This window comes from Pipistrellus hanaki, assembly GCF_964339955.1.
Source record: "Pipistrellus hanaki genome assembly, chromosome: X".
Taxonomy (NCBI): Eukaryota; Metazoa; Chordata; class Mammalia; order Chiroptera; family Vespertilionidae; genus Pipistrellus; species Pipistrellus hanaki.
Window position 1 is genome coordinate 45,303,343 of NC_140524.1, and position 25,142 is coordinate 45,328,484.

At 39.0% G+C, this 25,142-nt stretch overlaps 1 long non-coding RNA gene and 1 pseudogene across 2 annotated transcripts in view; both read left to right on the plus strand.

The window, feature by feature from the left end:
- The window catches only part of LOC311615240, a 974,758-nt gene that overhangs the window by 317,547 nt on the left and 632,069 nt on the right, over positions 1 to 25,142 (plus strand). The gene's annotated exons all lie outside the window — the stretch shown is intronic.
- LOC311615425 (RNA-binding protein FUS-like) lies at positions 3,227 to 3,905 on the plus strand (annotated as a pseudogene). Its single transcript has one exon. The product of its transcript is annotated as an RNA-binding protein FUS-like (transcript).

Sequence of the window (25,142 nt, forward strand, 5' to 3'; positions counted from 1 at the left end):
AAAATTATTTTTGTTGCCACTTCATAACTGTAATTTTGCTACTGTTAATGAATCATAATGTCTATATCTGTGTTTTCCAATGGTCTTAGGCTCTACAGCAGCAGTTCTCAACCTGTGGGTCGCCTAGTGATCTGCCTTTACATTACAATTTACATTAGGATTCATTAACAGTAGCAAAATTACAGTTATGAAGTAGCAATTAAAATAATTTTATGGTTGGGGGTTACCACAACATGAGGAACTGTATTAAAGGGTCGCAGCATTAAAAAAGTTGAGAACCACTGCACTAGAGGGATACTCATGGTCTCTCCCATTGGCCTTCCATTTCTCCTTAACTAAGTGAAAGAAGATTTATCTGAGTAATGATTTTTTTAGAAGAAATTGAGAATGTTCTGCTCTGCCATTTCCAGGTCTTCTGTCTAAGGGTTTTACATATTGTGGTTTGCTCTTCCTTATGGGAGAAGGCCAGAGCTTATCTCAGCTTATCTGAGCCTGTGAGTAGGTGGGTGAGGCTCCTTAATTCAGGGATCAGGGGAAATAATCGAAAACATTTGAGGTCTCACATCTCAGCTCTGTCCTCCAGTCAGTTTTATAGCTGATACATTGATCTATTTGACTTTGTTTTAGTTGTTTTCAAATTAGCAAGAAGAAAGGGGGTGTTCTTGATTGTTCTCCTAAAACCCAACAGAAGAATGAGTAAATTTATCAGGGAGAAGTGGAGATAAGAAAGAAAATTTACACTAACCTCATGAAGAGGCTCAAATTTTACTATTGGGTCGGCAGCTAAGTAATTGCGGATTTTTAAAAGAAAATCAAAGACAATTTTTTCATGGAACTAAATAACTTTATTCTGTAATGTATTGCCCATTTTGATCAATGACCTTTTGCCATCTTTCAGGCAGCATCATAATCCCACGTTCAAAAAACTTCTGGTTTTTATTAGCAAAAAACTGAATCAGGTACGATTTGACATCATCATCATTATTGAAATTTTTACCATTCAAGGAGTTTTGTAAAGATCGAAACAAAGAGTAATCAGATGGTGCAAGATCAGGACTATATGGTGGATGTGGCAAAACATCCCAACCAAGCTTCATTAATTTTTGCCGAGTGACCAAAGATGTGTGTGGCCTTGCATTGTCATGATGGAATACAACACCTTTTCGATTTGTCAATTCGGGCCGCTTTTCTTCAACTGCATTGTTTAATTTCGTTAGTTGTTCAATGTAGACATCAGAATTGATCGTTCGGTTGGGTGGTAAGAGTTCAAAGTAGACAATTCCTTTGTAATCCCACCAAACTGATAACAAAACCTTCTTTTGATGAATATCAGCTTTTGATGTTGTTTGAGTTGGTTCACCTGGCCTGCTCCACGATCTTTTCCGCTTGATATTGTTGTAAACAACCCATTTTTCATCGCCAGTTATCAGTCGTTTTAAAAATGGATCATTTTCATTACGTTTCTTTAGCAAATCGCAGCTGCTAATGAGTTGCGTTAACTGTGATTCTTTAATTTCGTGAGGAACCCATGTATTGAGTTTTAAAACATAGCCAAGTTGTTTTAAGTGATTTTCAATGCATGTATGTGATACATGAAGCTTCTCTGCAATCTCACGTGTTGTACTGTGACAGTCCGAATTGATTATTGCTTTGATTAGGGCGTCATCAACTTCAACTGGACGACCAGAGCGTTTTTCATCTTTGAGTGAAAAATCACCAGAACGAAATTTGGCAAACCAATTTTGACACTGCCGTTCTTTTAAGGCTTCGTCACCATAAACAGCACATAACTTTTTATGAGCTTGCGATGCGTTTTTCCCTTTGAGGAAATAAAAAAGCAAAATATGACGAAAATGTTCCTTTTGATTTTCCATTTTTTAACGAACGCCAAACGAAAACTACAAAACAGATCAAAAAACTTTTTTTACTGATTAACAGCTGAATAGCCAACTATCAAATAACAAAATGTGTTTTACATTTGTACTACGTCTGCAAACCTAAAAATTCAACTGAAGCCATATATGTGTGAAACCCGCAATTACTTAGTTGCCTACCCAATATCTTCCTTTTTTTTTTTTTTCTACTGTGGTCATCACAAAGATATGCTACTTAGTCCAGTGCTTCTCAAAGTATCTGTAATTAAAGATCAGTGTTTCTTTCTTTTAAAATATCAACCTATATGGACTGATGCTTTTTAAAAAATGCTATAAGAATAAATCTTTGAGGTATCAGTGCTCTTTGGTGTTGGAATCTTGTTGCATGTCTGCCTGTGTGTACATACACCAACATGGCCTCAAATGGCTATATTCAACAAGCAACCCAAAGCTATGGGGCCTACCCCACCCAGCCTGGGCAGAGTTATTCCCAGCAGAGCAATCAGCCCTATGGAAAACAGAGTTATGGTAATTACAGCCAGTCAGGGGACACTCCAGTATGTGGCCAGAATGCCTATGCTTTTTATGGGCAGACTAAGAACAACTATAACAGTCAGCTCCCCAGGGATATGGTTCAACTGGTGACTATGGCAGTGGCCAGAGTTCTTAGTTGTGTTATGGGCAGCAGTCTACCCTGGCTATGGCCAGCAGCTGGCTCCTAGCAGCATCTCAAGAAGCTATGGTAGCCCAGCCAGCATGGCTCAGTGGTTTATTATTGACCTAGGAACCAGGAGGTCATGGTTTGATTATCGGTCAGGCACATACCTGGGTTGTGGGCTTGATCCCCATTTTGGGGTGTGTAGGAGGCAGCTAATCAATAACTCTCTCCCATCAGTGACGTTTCTATCTCTCCGTCCCTCTCCTTTCCTCTCTGAAATCAATAAAAATATTTTTTTAAAAAGAAGCTATGGTATCAGTTATCAGAACAACAACTATGGGCAGCCCAAGTGAAGGCTGTGGTCAGCAGTCTGTCTATGGTGGATAGCAGCTTAGCTATGGACAGCAGCAAAGCTCCTAGAATCCTCCTCAGGGATAGGGACATCAGAAGCAGTACGACAGTAACAATGGAGGTGGTGGAAGGGTGGTGGAGGTAACTATGGCCAAGATCAGTCTTCCATGAGTGGTGGCAACAGTGACAGCAAGTATAAAAATCAGTATTAGAGTGGAGGTGGCTAGGGGCAAGGCCAGCATGACTGTGGGAGACAAGGTCAGGGTAGTGGCAGTGGTCACACTGAAGCAGTGGTGATTATGAACCCAGAAGTCAAGGAAGTGGCCATGGAGGCAGAGGTGTCATGGACAGAAGCTACCATAGTGGCTTCAAAATATTTGTTGGCTTTCGGGACCAAAGATCACATCATAGCTCTGAAAAGGATAATTTAAACACCACCATCTTCACGCAAGACCTGAGTGAGAATGTTACAGTTGAGTCTGTGGCTGATTACTTCAAGCAGAATGGTATTAAGAAAAACTGAAAACAGGACAACCCATGATTAATCTGTATATAGACAAGGAACTGGGCAAGCTGAAGGGAGATGCGATGGTATCATTTGATGATCCACCTGGTGCTAAAGCAGCTATTGACTGGTTTGATGGTAAAGAATTATCTGGGAATCATATCAAGGTCTCATTTGCTATTTGGCAAGTGGATTTCAATTGGGTTGGTGGTAATGGTCATGGAGGCCGAGGGGGAGGAGGACCCATGGGCCATGGAGGTTATGTAAGTGGTGGCAGTGGCCAGGGAAGATTCCCAAGTAGAGGTGGTGGCAGTGGAGGACAGTAATGAGCTGGGGACTGGAAATGTCCTGATCCTATATGTGAAAACCTGAACTTCTCTTAGAGAAATGAATGCAACCATGTAAAATCCCTAAACTAGATGGTCTAAGATAGGAACCAGGAGGCTCTCATGTGGGGGATAGCTATGGAAATAATCATTGTGGTGGCAGAGGAGGCTATGATCAGGGCAACTACTGAAGTCAAGGTGGGAATGTTCAAAAGGGGCCAGGGTGGTGGGAACAAAAGTGGTTTTGGCCCTGGCAAGATGGACTCTAGGAGTGACCACATACAGAATCACAGGGAGAAGCCAAATTATCCTGCCTCCTGAGATTCTGGAAAATGTTTTCCTCTCACCACTGTTACTCTTATCTATCTATCTATCTATCTATCTATCTATCTATCTATGACTAAGTGATCAGCCAACCAGCTGATAGACCAACCAGCCAGTAACTATGACACACACTGACCACCGGGGGGCAGATGCTCAAGGAAGGAGCTGCCAAGCTGTGGTGATTTGGCAGCAGCAGTTCTCCAGTGATGCACCTGGAACCAGAGAGGTGCGAGCCCAATTCCAGGATATGTCATCCAAGAACTGCCCTCTTGCAATCCGGGACCCTCCAGGGATGTTGGAGAGCTGGTTTAGCCTAAACCCCACAGGGCAGGTCTTGGGGCCCCAATTGTGCATGAATCCGTGCACCAGGCCTCTAGTTATTTTATAACCTTCCAACCCCTGATCACACACAGGTATTTTGTGTCTGACTCTTTAATTGTAACCAATATCTGGTTCCCATTTAAAAAAACATTGTTTTAGCATGCGGCTGCTGCTTCTCAGACAGAGAAGCATCAATCAGACTGGCAAACCTCAGAGGGAAGGTAGGGGAGAGAAGGGGTAAGATGGAGAGATCAACTAAAGGACTTGTATGCATGCATATAAGCCTAACCAATGGACAGAGACAGTAGGAGGGTGAGGGCATGAGTGGGGGTGGGAAGGCAATGTGGGGATAAGGACATATATGTAATACCTTAATCAATAAAGAAAAAATAAAATAAAAAACATTATTTTAGTTAAATTAATAAAATAAAATACTATAAGAGTGGATTACTATAAAATGATATTGACTAAAAATCAAACACATCCAAAAATACAAATTCCAATTTTAAAATAATTAGATTCAACTTAAAAAAAAATACTCTGTTACATTGCTATAAATGTCTGTGAAAGCTAAGTCTCAATTTCTGACTTATGTCATCACAGGCCATTAAAATACAGTTCACAGAGCAGCACTGGTCTGCAGCCCACACTTTTTAGTAGCATTGATCTAGTCCACTTTGGTTCACATAATCCTTATCACCCTCTTTTCAAAATGATACACAGAGTAGTATAGTGGTTAAGAGTGCAGGGTCTGGTAAGACTTTCAATTCCTAGTGACAGAGTGGTGGAGTCAGTATTAATATCAATATCTTCCACATAGGGTTTATATAAGGATTAAATGGGAATTTGTGTAAAACATTTAACTGTGTGTAGCCTCTTGTAAGTGTTCAATAAATATTATTCTTTACCAATATTCACGTTGGTTGGTAGACTTCTGCTTAATGTTTTGGAACAAGGCTAAAGAAGTATAAATAAATATTTACACAATTCATTCTTTGAATGAGTCTAAATCCATTACCTTCTAATAAGTGTACAACTGGATATTTGTGTTTTCTTTTGCCCAGAGGCTGACAAAATCAGTGCAAGTGAATCAAGAGGCTTGAATATTGGTTATCAAGGCTGCATTGGTTCATCCTTGAAATGAAAATATAAAAGAGTGAAATGCTCAGTCTCTCTGACTTGTCTGTTCAACTCTGTTTTATTCCCATGGCCTTCAGGCTAATGGCTTCTGCTGAGTCTTCTGTATAGACATGCTAACCATTAGAGGAATTCTGCTTGGGGCTTGAGGAGATAAGGGAAGTATGTATTGTCTACCAAAGACTTGCAGGAAACTTGACCTGACTCATATCAATGAACACAATCTTTCTCAGACTCTTGTTTTTTCTTTCAGTGTGTGTGTGTGTGTGTGTGTGTGTGTGTGTGTGTGTGTGTTGTTAAAATTAATTTAAAGACAAGTGCTTGTAAGAATTGGGTGTTTTAAAATTCTCAGAAATATAGAAAATAAGTGAAATGCTTTTCATAATCATGTGTTCTGGGAAGATATATTAAAGCTGGTTTTGAAGTTGGTTTTGTTAAATAGGTCATGTTATTTTCATTGCAAAGTTAGTCAGCAAGAAAAAAATGTTAGTAGGATAAAAAGTTTCTCTTAGGTTTACAATGGCTTTCCACTTCTCTTTGGTAAACTTGGAACTTAAAAATTTTGTCAGCTAAATTAAACAATGGGTACTTATTGAATATCTGAGTCATTACCACATAAGGGTCCTGGGAAAGAAAGTTTTATGTTAGTTCAAGCTTATTAAGTTAAAAATAAATTTAAGCAAGTAAGTGAAATTAAATATCAGGTGTAAGCTGATACAAAATTAGTTATGTTTTTCTCTTTCTGCTGAAAAGGACTATTGGTCTGCTACTGATACTGTAATATTGACTTAATCAGATACTTGATTATTTAAGAAAACGGAGTCTCCTCAAAGGTCCAAACCTTTTGATATATTTTGACAAACTTCTCCAAATTTAAATTATAAATAAATAGTCTTGAACTGTGAATAACTGAAATATTCAAGAAGGGCCCCTGAAACATATCAGAAGATTTGTTTTCTCTCCTTACAAAAGAGAAAGATTAAACTAATTAAGCTTGTTTTAGTGCATTAAAATTACATGAAAAGCATCCTCTCTAATAAAAGAGTAATATGCAAATTAGCCATCACTCCACTACACCCACAGGCCACGCCCAACATCCATGCCTATAAGCCAATCAGCAGTGAATATGCAAATAAACACAACCAAAATGGCTACAGCCACAGAGAGCAGGAGGGAGGCTTGGGTTTCCCTGGCAATGGAGGAAGCCAAGCTTTCCACCTGCCCTTGCTGGCCTAGGCCTCCACTCAAGGCTACAAAGTTTCAATTATAGAAGATTCATCAATCCCAACAGAAATGGCTGCCACCACGGAGAAAACAGAAGGCTTGGCTCTACTTCAGGCTACAAAGTTTCAGTTGTAGAAGATAAATAAACCCCAGATACCAGGGCCTCCGCTTGGGGTGCTAGAGGGCATGGCAGGCCTGCAAACCACCACAGTCTCCTCGCCCAGGCTGCCCCACACCCCAAGGAAACCCCCACGCTGATTCGGGACACCCTTCAGGGCAAACAAGCTGGCCCCCACTTGTACACCAGGCCTCTATCCTATCTAATAAAAGAGTAATATGCAGATTGACCATCACTCCAACACATAAGATGGCTGCCCCCATGTGGTCAAAGATCCTGCCCCTATGTGAACACAAGATGGCCACCACAAGATGGCCAGCAGGGGAGGGCAGTTGGGAGAAACCAGGCCTGCAAGGGAGGGCAGTTGGGGGCAATCAAGCCTGCAGGGGAGGGAAGTTGGGGGGGACCAAGCTAGTAGAGGAGGGAATTTGAGGGCGACCAGGCCTTCAGGGAAGGGCAGTTGAGAGGGACCCGGGCCTGCAGGGGAGGGCAGTTAGGGGCTAAAAAGTTGGCAGGGGAGCAGTTAGGCATCAATCAGGCTGGCAGGGGAGTGGTTAGGGGTGATCAGGCTGGCAGGCAGAAGAGGTTAGGAGCAATCAGGAAGGCAGGCAAGCAGTTGGGATCCAGCAGTCCTGGATTGTGAGAGGGATGCCCCATGGGGATGGGGCCTAAACAGGCAGTCGGACATCCCTTGAGGGGTCCTAGATTGGAGAGGGTACAGGCTGGGCTGAGGAACACACACCCCTGTGCATGAATTTCATGCACCAGGCCTCTAGTTGTAAAATAAAAAAATAGCATTGAGCCTTCTCTATATTGTATTTATATAAGTATATGTTACAAATTTTCCAGAAAAATATATAAAATTTCTGGAAATCTGAGCTTTCCTGACATATATGTGTGTCATCAAAATTAAGGAATATGCTAAAATGATTGAACCTGAGTATCAGAGTGTGGCACATGTAGATGAAGTACATTGTTTTTTGCAAAAATGGCCCCTCATTGCTAGACTTTTGCCATCCTGATGTTCTTATAAAATGGCAACAGTCTGTTTCTGAATCAGAGACATTAGGTGGGTAAACAATAACTTTAAATTAAATATAGTCAGAGCTATGGAAAACACAAGACAGCTGTTTGTTTTTTTCTGACTCCTTGGCATTTTCTCTGTTTTTTTCATGCCTTCATTCACCAAAGTACATTTAAGCTGTACTTCATTCAACTGCCACTTAGTTTAGGTTATCAATATGTTCTTGTTTTTGTGTGTATGCTTTCTATTTGAATTGAAGCTTTCTCTTGCCACCAGTCTGAGTTCTAGAAAATGTGTTTCCCACTTGGGGTATACTTTCTACAATCTCTAGTGATTGGGGCACCCACTTCACTGAGAAAAGTCATATGAGCCTTGATGAACAGCCTTGAAAACTTCTTGTAATTATCAATTACTCTATTGCTCTCAATTATCAGGCAAAGTCTAGAGCAGTGTTTCCCAACCTTCTCTCATGATGAGAATCACCTGGTGGAGTTGTTAAAACACAGATTCCTGAATCCCAACTAAGAAGTGCTAAACTAGAATTTTTGGGAACATATAGGTAAAATTGTATACTTAACTAGTGCTCTAACACAGATGTTATATACAGAGCACTAAGTTAGGTATGCAATTTTACCTATATGTTCTCAAAAATTCTAGTTTAGCACTTCTTAGTTGGGATTCAGGAATCTGTGTTTTAACAACTCCACTAGGTGATTCTCATCATGAGAGAAGGTTGGGAAACACTGTTCTAGAGAATGAATGGAAAAATTGAGTTTAAGCAGAGCAAGTTTAATTATACAGGAATGATGAAAATGGCTAAACTTTTTATGATATTTTTGTTTGAGGTTGCTGATTTTCTAATCTTTTTTATTATCCAGATAAAAAGAAACTCTTTTACCTATGACTTGACAATTTGGTAAATTACACCTCTTTAAGCAGAATTAAAACATTTATTTTTTCTCCCTACTTGATCTCTCCAGAATCCAGTAATAAGTATTTTTATGACAATGTGATTGTTTGCATAAGTTTAATAAGAATCTGTTAAACTGGTTTATTACCATGACTTTGACTGGAATGTCTTGTTTGAGAGAGACATGCAGATACTTGGATATGACCAAAAGCCTTTGAGGAGTTAAGATTTACTTTGGAAGCCAATAAAAACCCCTTCAGGAAGATAGCCTGATACCTTGTTTACATGGTACACAGCAGATTGTACAGGTCAGCATCAAAGGTTGCTTCCTAGGAGATGCAAAGAAAGAACCTCAAGATATATTGGGAACCTTGAGAAGAAAAGAATTCGACCAAATCTATAGGTATTGCAGGAAAAATCTGATGGTAAGTATGTGGTTTAGCTTCTCAGCCTTGAGAGGCTATTTAAAGCTCAATCTTAATATTACTTAGGAAAATTCCAGAAAAGTAGATTTAAAGGTGCCCATGTGGTTAATTACTCTTTTTTTCCTGAATTTATACAAACAATCAGGCCAATTTTATTGAAACTAGATTTATTTTGCAAAAACATTAGTCTTAATTTGGCTATCTTTGGTAAAAAATGGGGGTGATTATAGACAGAAAAGTATATTTCACATTTGATCTTAGCCAAAAGGCCAAGAAGTGATGAAAAGTATATTTCAATACACAGTATAATACATTTTGGTGGATATTAGATTCTAGTTCAATCTATTATCATTGAGTTTTGCTTTGTTTTACATGGTATAAATTTCAGAGAAATTGACATAAGAGCTCATCCTAATGTATAAAAACCCAGGGTCCATAATGGCTGACTGAAGGCTTGACCGAACACCAGAAGTCAGTCCTGCAGTCAGTGCTAGGTTCCGTGGTGACCCTGCACTGACTGCCGCCACCTGTGCAGGCACTGCAACCTAGCACTGACTGCTGAGGGGGCTGCAGATCAGCCCCAGAAAGAGGCCCAAACTCTCTTTAGATAGGGTCTGATCTGCACTCTCCATGGCAGCTGTTGATCAGCCATTGCGTCTCTTTCTCTCTGGGGTTCACCAGCAGCCATACCTCTCTTTCTCTTCCCGCCTCCACGGGGGCTGCTGATCAGACCTGCCTCTCTGATCAGGCCCAGAGATAGGCCCAGAGATGCTGACTGACATACAAACTAACCAATCAGAACCAAATCTGAGTGAACTCTGAGGAGCCAATGGCTGCCTAGAAGGCAGAGGTTTTGATGGTGACTGGCATAGAAACCAACCAATCAGAACCAAATTGGCCTGCATGGGGAGAGCAATTGGGGGAGAGATCAGTCCTGCAGGGGAGGACAGTTAGGGGTGATCAGGCAGGCAGGCAGAGAGGTTAGGGGCAATCAGTCAGGCAGGCAGGTGAACAGTTAGGAGCCAGCAGTCCCAGATTGTGAGAGGGATGTCTGACTGCCAGTTTAGGCCCAACCCCACAGTTGGACATGCCCCAATTGGAGGGGGGGGGGGTAGGCTGGGCTGAGGGAACCCCCCACCCCCGCATGAATTTCGTGCACCAGGCAACTAGTACTTAAATAATCTAAGTGACTGATGCTGTATAAGCTACACAGAAAGTTTACCTGAGCCCCAGATGCAAACCAAATCTTATGAAATTTAAACCATATAGTCGGCCATTTGGCCTGTTCTACTGTTCAAGCTCTAATATGCCAACAAATCACCTTAGAGTCCTTGTGTTGAGTCCCTAGACCAAGCATGTCAAACTTGCGGCCCCAGGTCACATGTGGCCCACAGCAAATACTCATTAATGATTACTCATGTATTTCAGCCCTTTCTATTCAGCATGTCTCTATCAAAATAAACCTAAGTTTCTACGAAAATTGAAGCTTTTGTTTTTTTTGCGATCCACACAAACCTTGTTTATCTGACCTGTGTTACCCTTTGAGTTTGATATACTTGTCCTAGACAATAGGATTGCTTTAGATTACTTGTACGTGTTTGTGTGGTGGCCAGCTTATCCTGGTTTGGGTCCTGGGGTACATATAACAAAAGTTACTCTTTATTCTTTGTTTAAATTGAACACCCAAAATGCCCCCTATAAGTCTCAGGGACCATGATGGAAGAGGTAGGTGTGTGAGATTGTAAGAGTCAGATAAGAAGGGAACAATGGGCAGAGAAATTTGACTTCATATTAAAGCTATTCCTCCCTCTTAAATAAACCTGGACCTGGTTACCCAATTTTCCTCAAGATTGAGGCATAGCCCTAGCCGGTAAGGGCCAAGGCTTTTTTTGTTTTTCTCCCAGGTCTGGATGCAACTTCTGGTGAATACGAGGGTGGCACACTCTTTGGGAAAATGACCTGTGCTTTTTGTAATCATACAAGTGACCCAGTAAATGGATTTGTGCACAGTGAAAGGAAATTAATTAGAAGGTGGTTGGCGGGGTGGGACTGGGCAAGAGGGGCTGGACATGCCCTAGAGCCAATCTCTCTTGGTCTCTCCCTGGCTGGCCACACCTAGGGTGGCGCTGTGGCTGAAGGGCATCTGTGGAGCAAGTGAGATCCCTCCAGCAGGTGGGGTCCCTTTGCTTGGCCTGCAGGGATCTGGCCAAAACTGGCTCTCCGACACCCCCCAAGGGGTCCCAGAGTGCAAGATGGCACTTTGCAAAGTTGCTGTCACACAGGGTATGGAACGCAAATGCAAGTGTGCAGTAAACCAGATTCAGGGCTGACAGTGCCCCAGCAACAACATAACCCAAGGCCAAATGTGGAATCATGCAGCTCCATGAGGAATCAGGATCCCTCCTCTCTGGTTTTGGGGTGCATCACCCAAGAACTGCCACTGTCAAGTCACTGCAGCTCAGCAGCTCCTGAGTTGAGCATCTGCCCTCTGGTGGTCAGTGTGTATCATAGTGACTGGTTGAATGGTCTGACACTTAGCATATTAGCTTTTAATATATATATATATATATATATATATATATATATATATATATATATATATATATGTATATGTATGAATGACCTGGGATAAGGGGAGCATATATTGTTTATCAAATATTTGTAGGAATCTCACGACTGTACTCACATCAGCTAGTACCATCTTCTTTGGACTCCTGCTGGCACCCAGATGGTCAATCACCCCTTGCCCCTCCTGTTTCCCCTTCCCTTGATATAAAATAAGCTTCAACTTTGTACTTTTTTAGTGTGGGTTTGAGGAACCAGTAGGTCTCCCATCTTTTCCATTTGCATCTTCTCAATCAATAAATGTTTCCTTACTCACAACCCTAAAATGTTAGTTTGGGCCTTTTGAAGCATCAGGCACATAGACTTTGGACTGATAGCAATATGAGTTTCTTGGGTAAATTCTAGAAAAATGATAATCTTGTCAAAATTTCAGTTATAAATAGCTATAAGTACTCATAGTAAAAATGCTAGCTTCAGTGGATCACTGTGAATGTCTCTGGGAACATTTACAGTGTTTGCTAGTGTTGCCCAATATTATCTCCTAAAATATTGATTCTATTGCCTATAAAGAAAAATAAGGCATAGAAAGCATTCAGGAACACCTTGCAGTGAGGAAGGGTGAGTTGGTGTTCCCTGGAGCCTATAATGTACCTAATTGACTTGGGTCAGGAAGCAAAGTGTGCCAAATAGCCTTGTAACAGGATCACAGAAATTTATGCTTGTCAGACAAGCAACTGACTGTTTCAAGCCCTCCCTTCCCCCTAGCATTTTCTCTTCTTCAGATTTCCAATGCCAGCTAAGTCTACTTACTTATAAAAAAGCAATAACAAAGATACACCTGAATGGCATAGAACATTAACTAATTGTAACTCCATATCAAACAAACAAACATGCTTTTAAAAAATATATAGCTAATGGAAATAAATCTGATTTGCTCTCACTATTCTGGACTGTTTAGTCTGTAAGGCTAAATCTGAGGTGGTTTGTGTTATGGGGGCTGTTTAGAGCATGAATCTCTTGTGAAATGTTTCATGCTCTGTGGTGAAATGAACTATTTTTTCCAGTTTAGTCTGGTAAAAGCTACAAGTTTGAAGTTATGAATTTACTTCAAGTCACTGTAAAGTTGATTCTGGTATGGTATAAAGAGAATACTATCTTCAGAGAGGTGGGCCAAAATTGTCAGATTAAATTTGGTGTTCAACAGAGGAAATAAACTCAATGACAATTCAGAGTGAGCAGTTGAAGTTGTTGTAATTTCAGGGTTAAATAGGTCATATGTTGTGTTCATCTCTGAATTTAATTATTATGAAGCCACATGAATTCTCACTAATGGCATGGAAAAGGGCTTAAGAACTACCAAAATGGAAGGAAAATTTTCATATTGTTATATTAAAGAGAAAGCTGAGCAATGAGTAAAATATTTATCCCCCAGAAACAAGGCCATCTGGCAGGTCCTTCACAAAACTGAAAAGAAACAAAGAATGTTAATTATGAAATCCTTGTTCAAAACTAAAAGACATTCTTGTTTGTTATCTAATGACTAAAAATGATGCATATTTACCTGGAATATGAACTGCAATGCCTGTCTCACTGTCCTTGACTTTTTGATATGAGTGGGGAGGATTGGTATTTTAACAATTAAATAAAATTACCCTTCCACTGCTCTCAACCCTCTCACTGGGTGGTTTGTCATGCATTTGCTTTGAAATGATCAACTTCCTGGTCAGAAGCCTCACATGGAAAATCTTGCTCTCTGTAGCCAATTTTCAAATTCAATTAAGGAGACTATAAGAAAATAATAGAAGAGTCATTTAAGGGGAAGTCAGTTTTTTTGTTTTTTTTTTTATAAGAAAAAACTATAGTGTGTCCCCCGGGAGGCATTTTCTTGCTTAATTTTCTATAAAGACAGTATAAAGCAGACATTAAGTGAATGAGAACACCTTGGTTCTGATCCAATGGACTCCTTTAGTGGCTAGGGCCACAGTAAGAGAATACTTGGCTAAAAATATCCTTGCAATCTAGAGCTGCCTAGCACACTATAGATGCCACTAATATTCCCAGAGCATTTAGCCCCCACCTAAACCCTAAATTCCATATACCATATATGATTCACCTGACTGTGTTCTTCCTACCATTTGAAGCATGTTTTTGTTCATTTATGATTCATAGTAAGAGGCATTTAGTTGTGTAGGAGTCCCCCTTGGTTAACAAGTGACAATCCTCTGAAGACATTCTAGTCTTTATTTCTTTACTAGTGGCCCAGTGCATGAAATTCATGCACATTAAAAGAGAATTAATTAGAGGAAATATTTTAATAATTCTATTTGCCCTTTCTCTATAATAGAAGTGTCACAGATTAAAGAAAATTAGTAAAATGTATATGAAAATCTCCCTCTTGTCAGAGTCTGGGGTGAGCCATGGGACCCAGAGGCAAGTCCCTGCCCACCCATGTGCACCTCAAAATCACGTGAGACCCAGACCTCGAAGGCTCCATCCCTATCAAGCCCCACAGGGCAGGGGATGGTGCAGCCTCAGGTCCCCTAGCCCAGCACCGGGTGGGTGACAACAGCCTCAGGTCCTATGTCAAGCCCCACTGGGTGGGAGCACAGCCTCAGGTCTCCCAGCCCAGTGCGGGGCGGGGGACACAGCTCAGGTCCCTCATCAAACACCGCCAGGCAGGGGGGGCACAGCCTAGGCCTCCCAGCCCAGTCTCAGATCCCTTGGCCAGGCCTCAGGTACCCCGGCCCCAGTGCGAGGGTGCGAGGGCACAATGGCCATTTGCATATTAGCTCTTTATTATATAGGATTTTTTGGCTAAGTAAACCTTCTCTGCAAGGAAGAGTCACTGGTTTTAATATTCCTATCTCTGTTGCCTCTTTGGTTTGGACCTCCTGGAGTCCTCTGAAAGCTGATTCAGACCTCCAACCAGATTCTTGAGCAGTGTCTACTTTTCTGGCGTCCTTATTAACAGTGAATGGCACCAGATATTAGACCTTGGTTTTTTAGTACTGGCTAAGAAAGAATTCAAATACAAGATTCAAATTCAAGTGAAAGTTGATTTAGAAAGTCAGAGAGGTGTAAAAAGTGAGCTTTAGAAGAAGGGAGCCAATTGGGCTTCATAGGCACAGGAAACAAGTTACAGAGGTGAAAGCTGGGCCTTTGGAGCTTAGGAGAGAGAAAGCAAAAGTATGTCTTGAGTGAAGAAGGGTTTGGGCTTTCTCAAGAGAGAGAGAAGCAAAAAAGGAAATAAGGATGTGGGGAAAGTATGTGTGTATGAGAGAGAGAGAGAGAGAGAGAGAGAGAGAGAGAGAGAGAGAGAGAGAGAGAGAGAGAGAGGAGAGAGAGAGAACAAGCGTGGGCACTGGTTCCTTCATCTTAAGGGCTCTTATCTGGAGGTCTCTTTCCAGGTATGTTTCCTCAGGGTTGTGAGGCAGGAGATTATTAGTCATCACAGTTGGTCCTAATGCAACCATTTTGTCTCCTCTGGTTTTGTTTGTTTTCTGGGCCAGGATCTGAAACACAGCTGAGGCCTACATGTTATTTCTATTTTGACCAAAACTCTGTCTCTATGATCATCAGATATGATGCTTTGTTTCTAAGATTATTTGATATGACTCAGAACCTCATTTTCTTGAGGGTTTAATGTTTATGGGAGTGGTTGTGCAAGGGCTTGTCCTATGAGGCTATTCTCCACCCCCCTTTTTTCTCCTCTAAGGGTTTACCACATGACTAATGACATGCTAGGGGAGGAAAGATCAGGGAATGTCTGAACCACATGACCATAATATGCTATGGGAGGAAAGGTCACCCTGTAGGTGTGGTCCTACCCTACAATATTTATCTTCTCAGTTTTGCCTGTTTCTAGGCATCTGGGGCTTTCTACCCTGGTGACCTTCTGTACCTGGCCTATAGTTCCTACTTTGCTCATGTCTGTGTGACTAACTGCCTACTATAACATGATTATTAAACTAAACTGTGTTCAGGGTGAACCCTCTAGATCAGTGGTTCTCAACCTTTCTAATGCCTCGACCCTTTAATACAGTTCCTCATGTTGTGGTATCCCCCAACCATAAAATTATTTTCGTTGCTATTTCATAACTGTAATTTTGCTACTGTTAGGAATTTCAATGTAAATATTTCCAATGGTCTTAGGCTCTACAGCAGTGATTCTTAACCTGTGGGTCACGATAAATACAACAGTGCATCAAAAATAATACATCACTCCGAGACCGGTTTGGCTCAGTGGATAGAGCATTGGCCTGCAGACCGAAGGTCCCAGGTTCGATTCCGGTCAAGGGCATGTACATTGGTTGCGGGCGCATCCCCAGGGTGCAGGAGGCAGCTGGTCGATGTATCTCTCTCAACGATGTTTCTGGCTCTCTATCGCTCTCCCTTCCTCTCTGTGAAAAATCAATAAAATATATTTAAAAAATAATAATACATCATGATCAAGTTGGGTTCATTTCAGGGGCCCAAGAATGGTTTAATCAATGTAATATATCATATTAACAAAATAAAGGATAGGTAAGAGTTCTTTCCTTTTTTAAGCAGCATAGTACTCCATTGTGTAGATGTACCAGAGTTTTTTAATCCATTCATCTGCTGCTGGGCACTTAAGGTTATTTCCAAATCTTAGCTATTATAAATTGTGCTGCTATGAACATAGGGGTGCATATATCCATTCTGATTGGTGTTTCTAGCTTCTTTTTTTTTCCTTTTTAAAAAAAATATATATTTTATTGATTTTTTACAGAGAGGAAAGGAGAGAGCTAGAGAGCTAGAAATGTCGATGAGAGAGAAACATTTACCAGCTGCCTCTTGCACACCCCCTACCGGGGATGTACCTGCAACCAAGGTACATGCCCTTGACTGGAATCGAACCTGGGACCTTTCAGTCCGCAGACTGATGCTCTACCACTGAGCCAAACCGGTTTCGGCTGTTTCTAGTTTCTTGGTATATATTCCTAGAAGTGGGATCACTGGGTCAAATGGGAGTTCCATTTTTAATTTTTTGAGGAAATTCTATACTGTTCTCCACAGTGGCTGCACCAAACTGCATTTCCACCAACAGTGCATGAGGGTTCCTATTTCTCCATATCTTCACCAGCATTTGCAACAGCATGGATGGACCTGGAGAGCATTATGTTAAGTGAAATAAGCCAGTATGAGAAAAATAAATATCATATGATCTCACTCATTTGTGGAATATAATGAACAACATAAATTGATGAACAAAAATAGATCCAGAGACATAGAAGCATTGAACAGACCATCAAACCTCAGAGGTAAGGCGCGGGGGGCGGGGGGTAATAGATCAACCAAAGGACTTGTATTCATGTATATGAGCATGACCAATGGACACAGAAAATAAGGATGATTAATGGACACAGACAATAAGGGAGACATATGTAAAGCTTTCAACAATAAAGAATTAAAAATAAAACAAAGCATACAATTTTATGATATTATAAATAAATGCAGAAAAAACATTTGATGATATAATATCCATTTATAATAAACCACTCAATAAAATAGGTATAGAAGGAAGTACCTCAACATAATAAAGGCCATATGTGACAAATCCTCAGCAAATATTATAATCAATAGTGGAAAAACTGAAATATTTTTCTCTTAAATCAAGAGAAAAAAACAAGATGTCTACTTTCACCACTCTTATTCCACATAGTTTTGGAACAGTAAAGTTTCAGGATACAATAATACAAAAATCTGTTGTCTTCCTGTATACTAACAACAACAAAATCAGAAAATGAAATGAAAAAAATAACAATTCCTTTTGCAATTACAACCAAAAGAGTAAAATACCTAGGAATAAACTTAACAAAGAGTATGAAAGACCTACTAGTATATACTGAAAATTATAACAGATTATTAAAAGAGATCAAAAAAGATAACAAAATGAAAAAATATCCCATGTTCATGGATTGGGAGAATCGACATAGTTAAAATGGCCACATTACCCAAAGCAATATATAGATTTAATGCAATTGCCATCAAAATCCCAATGTCAGTTTTAAAGAAATATAACAAAAAATCATCAGGTTTATATGGAACCACAAAGAACCCCACACAGCCAAAGAAATCCTGAGAAAAAAGAGTGAAGCTGGAAGTATCACACCATTGGACTTGAAATTATACTACAGAGCTATAATAATCAAAACAACATGGTATTAACAGAGAAACAGACACACAGAGCAATGTAATGGAATAGAGAGCCCAGCTATAAAACCATATATATATATATATATATATATATATATATATATATATATATATATATATATAGTAATTTTTTACAAAGAACTCAGAAACACAGTGGAGTAAAGATAGTCTTCAATAAATTGTGCTGGGAAAACTGGAGAGCCACATGCAAATGAAAGAAATAGGATTAGAGTTTGTCCCCAGGTACAAAAATTAATTCAAAGAGGATCAAAGACATAAATATAAGATCTGAAACAATAAACTACATAGAAGAAAACATAGGTACTAAATGTATGGACTTTGGTCTAAAGAACATTTTATAAACTTGACCCCAAAGGCAAGGGAAATAAAGGCATAAATAAATGAATGGGACTATATCAAACTACATCTGCACAGCAAAATAAACTGACAACAAAACAAAGGGGCAGCCAACTGAATGGAAATGATATTTGTAAACAATAGCTAAGACAAAGGTTTAATATCCAAAGTATGTAAAGAACTCATAAAACTCAACACCAAACAAACAACTCAATCAAAAAATAGACAGAAAACCTGAATAAATACTCATCCAAAGAAGACATACAAAGAACCATCAAGTGAAAGATGTTCAACCGCATTAGCAATTAGGGAAATGCAAACCAAACCTATAATGAGATATCACCTCACACCTGTTAGGATGGCTATTACAACAAATGCCCTGGTTGGTGTGGTTCAAGTAATTGAGTGTTGTCCCATGCACTGAAAGGTTGCTGGCTTGATTCCCAGTCAGGGCACATGCCTGGGTTGTGGGCTGGATCCCCAGTAGGGGGTGTGCAGGAGACAGCTGATCAATATTACTCTCTTATGTTTCTCTTTCTCTCTAAAAAAGAAAAATAAATAAAAATATTTTTTAAAAAAACAAGTATTAGCAAGCATTGGAGAGGTTGTAAAGAAAAGAGAACCCTCATTAACTGCTAGTGAGAATGTAGATTGGTACAGCTACTATGGGAAATAGTTTGGTGATTTCTAAAAAAAAAAAAAAAAAAATTACCATATAACCCAGCAATTCCTCTCCTGGGTATATATCTGAAAAACTCAAAAACATACATTCGCAAAGATATATGCAAATCTATGTTTATTGTAGCATTTTTCATGGTTTGCCAAGACATGAAGACAACTAAGGTCTCCTTTGATAGAGGACTGGATAAAGAAGATGTGGTACATATACACAATGGAATACTACTCAGCCATAAGAAAAGACAAAATATTGCCATTTGTGACAACATGAAATGACCTTAAGAATATTGTGCTAAGCAAAATAAGTCCATCAGAAAAAGCTAGGAACCATATGATTTCACTCATATATGGGATATAAAACTGAAACTCATGGACACAAAGAGCAGTGTGGTAGGTGCCAGAGGAAAGGGAATGGGAGATGAAGGGAACCTAATATATGGTGACAGAAGATGATTCGACTTTGAGTGGTGGGCACACAGTGCTATATATAGATCTTGTATCATAGAAATCTACACCTAAACCTATATGATCCTATTAACCAATGTCACCCTAATAAATTTAATAAAAATAAAATAAAATAAAAGTACCACCCAAGTAGTGAAAAAGAAAAAAAAATTAAAAGATGGTTTTTAAACATTTTGATCTGAATAGCCTCTTATATTCCTAAACATTATTAAGAACTCCAAAGATCTTTTGTTTACATGACTTATAGCTTATCTATATTTACAAAAAATTTAAAACTAAGACATTTAATTGCATGTTACATAAAAATAGCATTTTAATGAAAAATAATTATAATTTCTATTTCTTCATCAATGACATTCTTAAGCAAAATGCTATTTCTTTTTCTTCAAATGCATGATGTTAAAGAATACAATGTCTAGTAGTATAGTTTCATGCCTCTACCTTGATTCATGCTTAGGCACCAACAATCTTACCCACCACTGACTTTTCACTGTCAGCACAAATGCCAACACTCTGAAAAAAAGCAAATAATATTTTTGTATTATTAGAAAAGTAATTTTTACTCTTCCAACACTGTAAGTGTCATAGGAACCCCCAAGCTTCTGTGGGCTACACTTAGAGAACCAGAACTGCTGCTGCAGGAGGGATAATCAAATATTCCATTTACTCATCTAGACTAGCATTAAGTACTGCATAGCAAGTCATTCCATGATACTTTTTCCCATATTTTAATCTCTCTTTTTTATATAAAAGTGGGCCAAGGCATTAAGAGTGAAACAGTATCATTGTAATAAAATCACTTTGAAACTTTTAAAAAGTCTTTTTAGGTTTACACAGTAACCAACATATGAAAACATTTGCTAAGTTTGCAGTTCCTTAGAACAGATGCCTGTTTCTTCTAAGGGTTTAAAATGTAAGCAAAATTGTTTTTTGTATTTTCTTTTTTTAAAAAAAAATATTTTTATTTATTTCAGAGAGAGAGGAAGATGGAGAGAGAGATAGAAACATCAATGATGAGAGAGAATGATTGATTGGTTGCCTCCTGCGTGCCTCTGACTGGGGACTGAGCCCACAACCTGGGCATGTGCCCTAACCAAGAATCAAACTGCAACCTCCTGGTTGATAGATCAACACTCAACCACCGAGACATGCCAGACAGGCACAAAATGGCTTTTTAAATGAGCTCATATTTAAACAATTAAATTTATTATGCCAAATATTCAGATCTAGTTTATTGTCACAGTCTTGCCCATGACATCATCTTCAATATGAACAGAACAAGGGGGCAAATCTGTCTGAAAGTCCACCCTCCAAAAAATAAAAAGACTTTTACTGGCTCCTTATTAACTTGGAAGTGCTGTGCAACATATTTCACAGGCTGAGCCCTGGTAATGATCTATCAAATTTACCTATAATTCCAAAAAGAGCTGGACTGAACAATATATTTGTATATAGTTCTAACCAGGGAACTTGGTGAAATTGGGACTGCATTCTGGAAATAGGCCAGGGAATTTTTTGAAAAATGTATCAGCCCACTGAACAGAGTTTTAGGACATAGAATTTCTAAAGGCAGTTTTGTTATTATAAATTTACTTCTGTTTGTTTAATATCTGCCTTTTGCATTCACCACAATATCCAGAGCCTGTCATAGAGTAGTGTTCAGTAAATATTTGCTGAATAAATAAATAACTCATTGTTACTACATGGTCTTTCATTGTCTGACCTCTACCCACATTCCCAACCCCATCTCCCATAATGTTCTACCAGGCACTTCTGTACTCACATTATATTGACCTTATTTTAATGCACCATACTTTCTGCCATTAAAGAACCTATGATGTTTTGTTTGCTTATTATAGCCTCCCACCCCATTACCCTAATTATTATTCATTTGTCAAATATCAGCTCGAGTTTTAGGTTTAGAATCCTAGAAAAGCCTACCTTGAGCTCCATGACTAGAGCAAACTGCCTCTTATAAGCTTTGGCAGCGCCTCGCATAGGTGAATTTAATTTGTTTGTGTGGTTATTTGACTGATGTTGGTCCCTACTCCTACCTGACTAGATACCAAGTTACATGAATGTAGATACTAAGTCTTTTTTCACTCAGTATTGTAGGTGACAGCACAGTGTCTGGGGCATGGTAAGTGTTTCACCTTAAATGAAAGAGAGAGTAAATGGACTGTGCTGTTCTCTTGTCACGTAAGGCACCTAATAAGTACTATTTAGGATGGAGGAGGAACATTGGAGGAGTCATTGCTTATTCTCTCATTTCTTCAATTCTTCTTACTCCCTTTATTCTCCTCCCAGTTTGCTTTCTTTGGTTACTCAGCTGAAGTGGCCATTAGAACCCTGATAGTTTAGGATATTTTTGTTTAATTTTTAATTTAATTTTATTGTTTAAAGTATTACATATAGTAGTACATATATCTCTTTTTCCCCCATACACCTTTCCCTAGTCTCTCCCCCACCCCCCCAAAAAAAGCATTTCTGTAAAAGAAAGGGGGGATGGTTTGGCAAACTTCCTCTGTAAAGGGCCAGATAGAAGATAGTTTAACTTCACAGGACAGACAGATTCTTTTGCAATATCTCAACTCTGCTGCAGGGCACAAACAGTCATAGATGATATACAAATTAATGGGCATAGCTGTTTGTTTTGTTTTGTTTAAATAAAACTTTATTTTCCGAAACAGGCTTTGGTCAGATTTGGCTCAAGTGAAGTAGTTTTTCCATCCCAATTCTATATAATTATTCTACCCCATGGCATGAAATTAAAGATGGAAAAACTAAGGATGAGAAAAAGAGGAACATTTGTAATAATCTGGACAATAAATATTTTAAAAATAAAGAAATTGAAGCAGCGATTAAAAATCTTCCAGCAAACAAAATCCCTGTTCTAGATGACTTACAGGGGAGTTCTACCAAGCATTCAAAGAACTAAAACCTATCCTCCTCAGACTATTCAAAAAAATTCAAGAAGAAGGCACACTTCTAAGCTCTTTCTATGAAACCAGGATTACCCTAAGCCCAAAACCAGATAAAGACACCAAAAAACATACAAAAATTGATGGCCAGTATCCTTGATGAACATAGATGGCAAAATCCTCAACAAAATACTAGCAAATCAGATTCAGCATTACATTAGAAAGATCATACATCATGACCAAGTGGAATGTATTCTGGGGATGCAAGGATTGTACAATATCCACAAATAAATAAGTGTGATACATCACATAAACAAACTGAGAGTCAAAAATCAGTTAATGATTTCAATTGATGCAGAAAAAGCATTTGACAAAATCCAACACCCTTGATAAAAACGCTCAGCAATGTGGAAATACAGTGATCATATCTTAACATAGTAAAAGCCTTATATGACAAACCTACAACCAACATCATACTCAATGGCAAAAACTAAACTCATTTCCCCTGAGAACAGGAATAAAACAGGGAGACCCACTTTCACCACCCCTGTTTGATATAGTACTGGAAGTGATAGCCATAGTGATCAGACAAGAAGAAATAAAAGGCATCCAAAATTGGAAGAGAAGTAAAACTGTCTTTATTTGCAAATGACTTGATACTATACATAGAAAACTCCAAAGACTCCATAAAAAAATCACTAGACCTAATAAACAAATTTGGCAACATTGCAGGATACAAAATTAACATGGAGGAATTTATGGCCTTTTTATACGCCAATAATGAATTCACAGAAAGAGGAATGAAAAAAAAATCCCATTTACCATCGCATCAAAAAAATTTAGATACATAGGAAATAAGGACGTAAAAAACCTGTATTCTGAAAACTACAGGACATTGATAAAAGAGATAGAGCAGTGGTCAGCAAACTCAGTTAACAGAGCCAAACATCAACAGTACAACCATTGAAATTTCTTTTGAAATCCAATTTATTTTTATTTTTTATTATTTGAAGTATTACAAATAGTAGTACATATATCTCATTTTCCCCCTATTGACCTCCCCCTGGCTTCCCCTACCCCTCAGTACATGCCATCACCTGCCCCCCACCCCAGTGTCTTGTATCCATTGGTTATGCATGCATACTTACAAATCCTTCAGTTGATCTCTTACAGCATCTCCCCCCCCCCCCAAATCTCCCCTGCCTTCCTGCTGCAGTTTGACAGTCTGTTCAATGCTTCTTTGCCTCTGAATCTACTTTCCCCCATTTCTTTCCTTTAAAAAATATTGCCTCTGCATACTAGAAATAATCATATAATAACAAAAAATGTTTGAGTTCCCATTTTAATGTCTAACAGTTCTGAGTCCCTATTTCAATGTCAAATAGTTCCTTATGTGTACATGTCAGTAATGATATCTGGATGGTGGGCACATGGTGCCAATGCAGGTCCGACCCTCTCTGGTTTGGTCCTAGGCAACCTGCAGCGACACACAGCTGCTGACCAATTTTTTAAACTTAAACTTCGTCTAATGCCACTTCTTCAAAATAGACTCGCCCAGGCCATGGTATTTTGTGGAAGAGCCACACTCAAGGGGCCAAAGAGCTGCATGTGGCTCATGAGCCACAGTTTGCCTACCACAGAGATAAAGAAAGACATAAACAAATGGAAGAACATACCATGTTCATGGATTGGTAGAATCCACATCATTAAAATGTCCATACTACCCAATGCAATCTACAGATTCAATGCAATCCCCATTAAAATACCAATGGCATATTTCAAAGATCTAGAACAAACTCTCCAAAAATTCATCTGGAATAAAAAAAGACCCTGAATAGCCACAGCAATCCTGAGAAAGAAAAACAAAGTTGGAGGGATCACAATACCAGATATAAAACTATATTTTCAAGCCGCAATTCTCAAAGCTGCCAGGTACTGGCACAAGAATAGACCAATGGAACAGAACAGGGAACCGAGAAATTGAGCCAAGCCATTATTCTCAATTAATATTTGACAAAGGATGCAGGAACATAAAATGGAGGCAAGACAATCTCTTCAATAAATGGTACTAGGAAATTTGGTCAGATACACACACACACACACACACACACACACACACACACACACAAATTTTTTAAACTAGATCACCAACTTACACCCTACACAAAAACAAACTCAAAAATGGCTAAAGGACTTAAATGTAAGATGGAAACCATAAAAATCCTAAAAGATTCCATAGGCAGTAACATAGCAGATATATGTTGTAGCAATATCTTTACAGTCTTCCTAATTCAATGAAGACTAAGGAGAAAATAAGCAAATGGGACTACATAAAAATAAAAGCTTCTGCACTGCAAAAGAAATCATCAGCAAAACAACAAGAAAGCCCACTGCATGATATTTCCAATAAAGGTTTAATCTCCAAAATTTACAGAGAACTCATACAACTTAACAAAAGGAAGATAAATAATCCATTAAAACAATGGCTAATGGATCTAAATAGACTTTTTTTTTTTCCAAAAGAGGAGATACAGAAGGCCCAGAGACATATGAAAAGATGCTCAAAGTCACTAATCATCCAAGAGATGCAAATCAAAACAACAATGAGATACCATCTCACACCTGGCAGGATGGCTATCATCAACAAATTAACAAACGATAAGTGCTGGCAAAGACGTGGAAAAAAAAGGAATCGTCCTGCACGCCTGGTGGGAATGTAGACTGGTGCAGCCACTGTAGAAAACTGTATGGAGTTTCCTCAAAAAGTAAAAAATGAAAA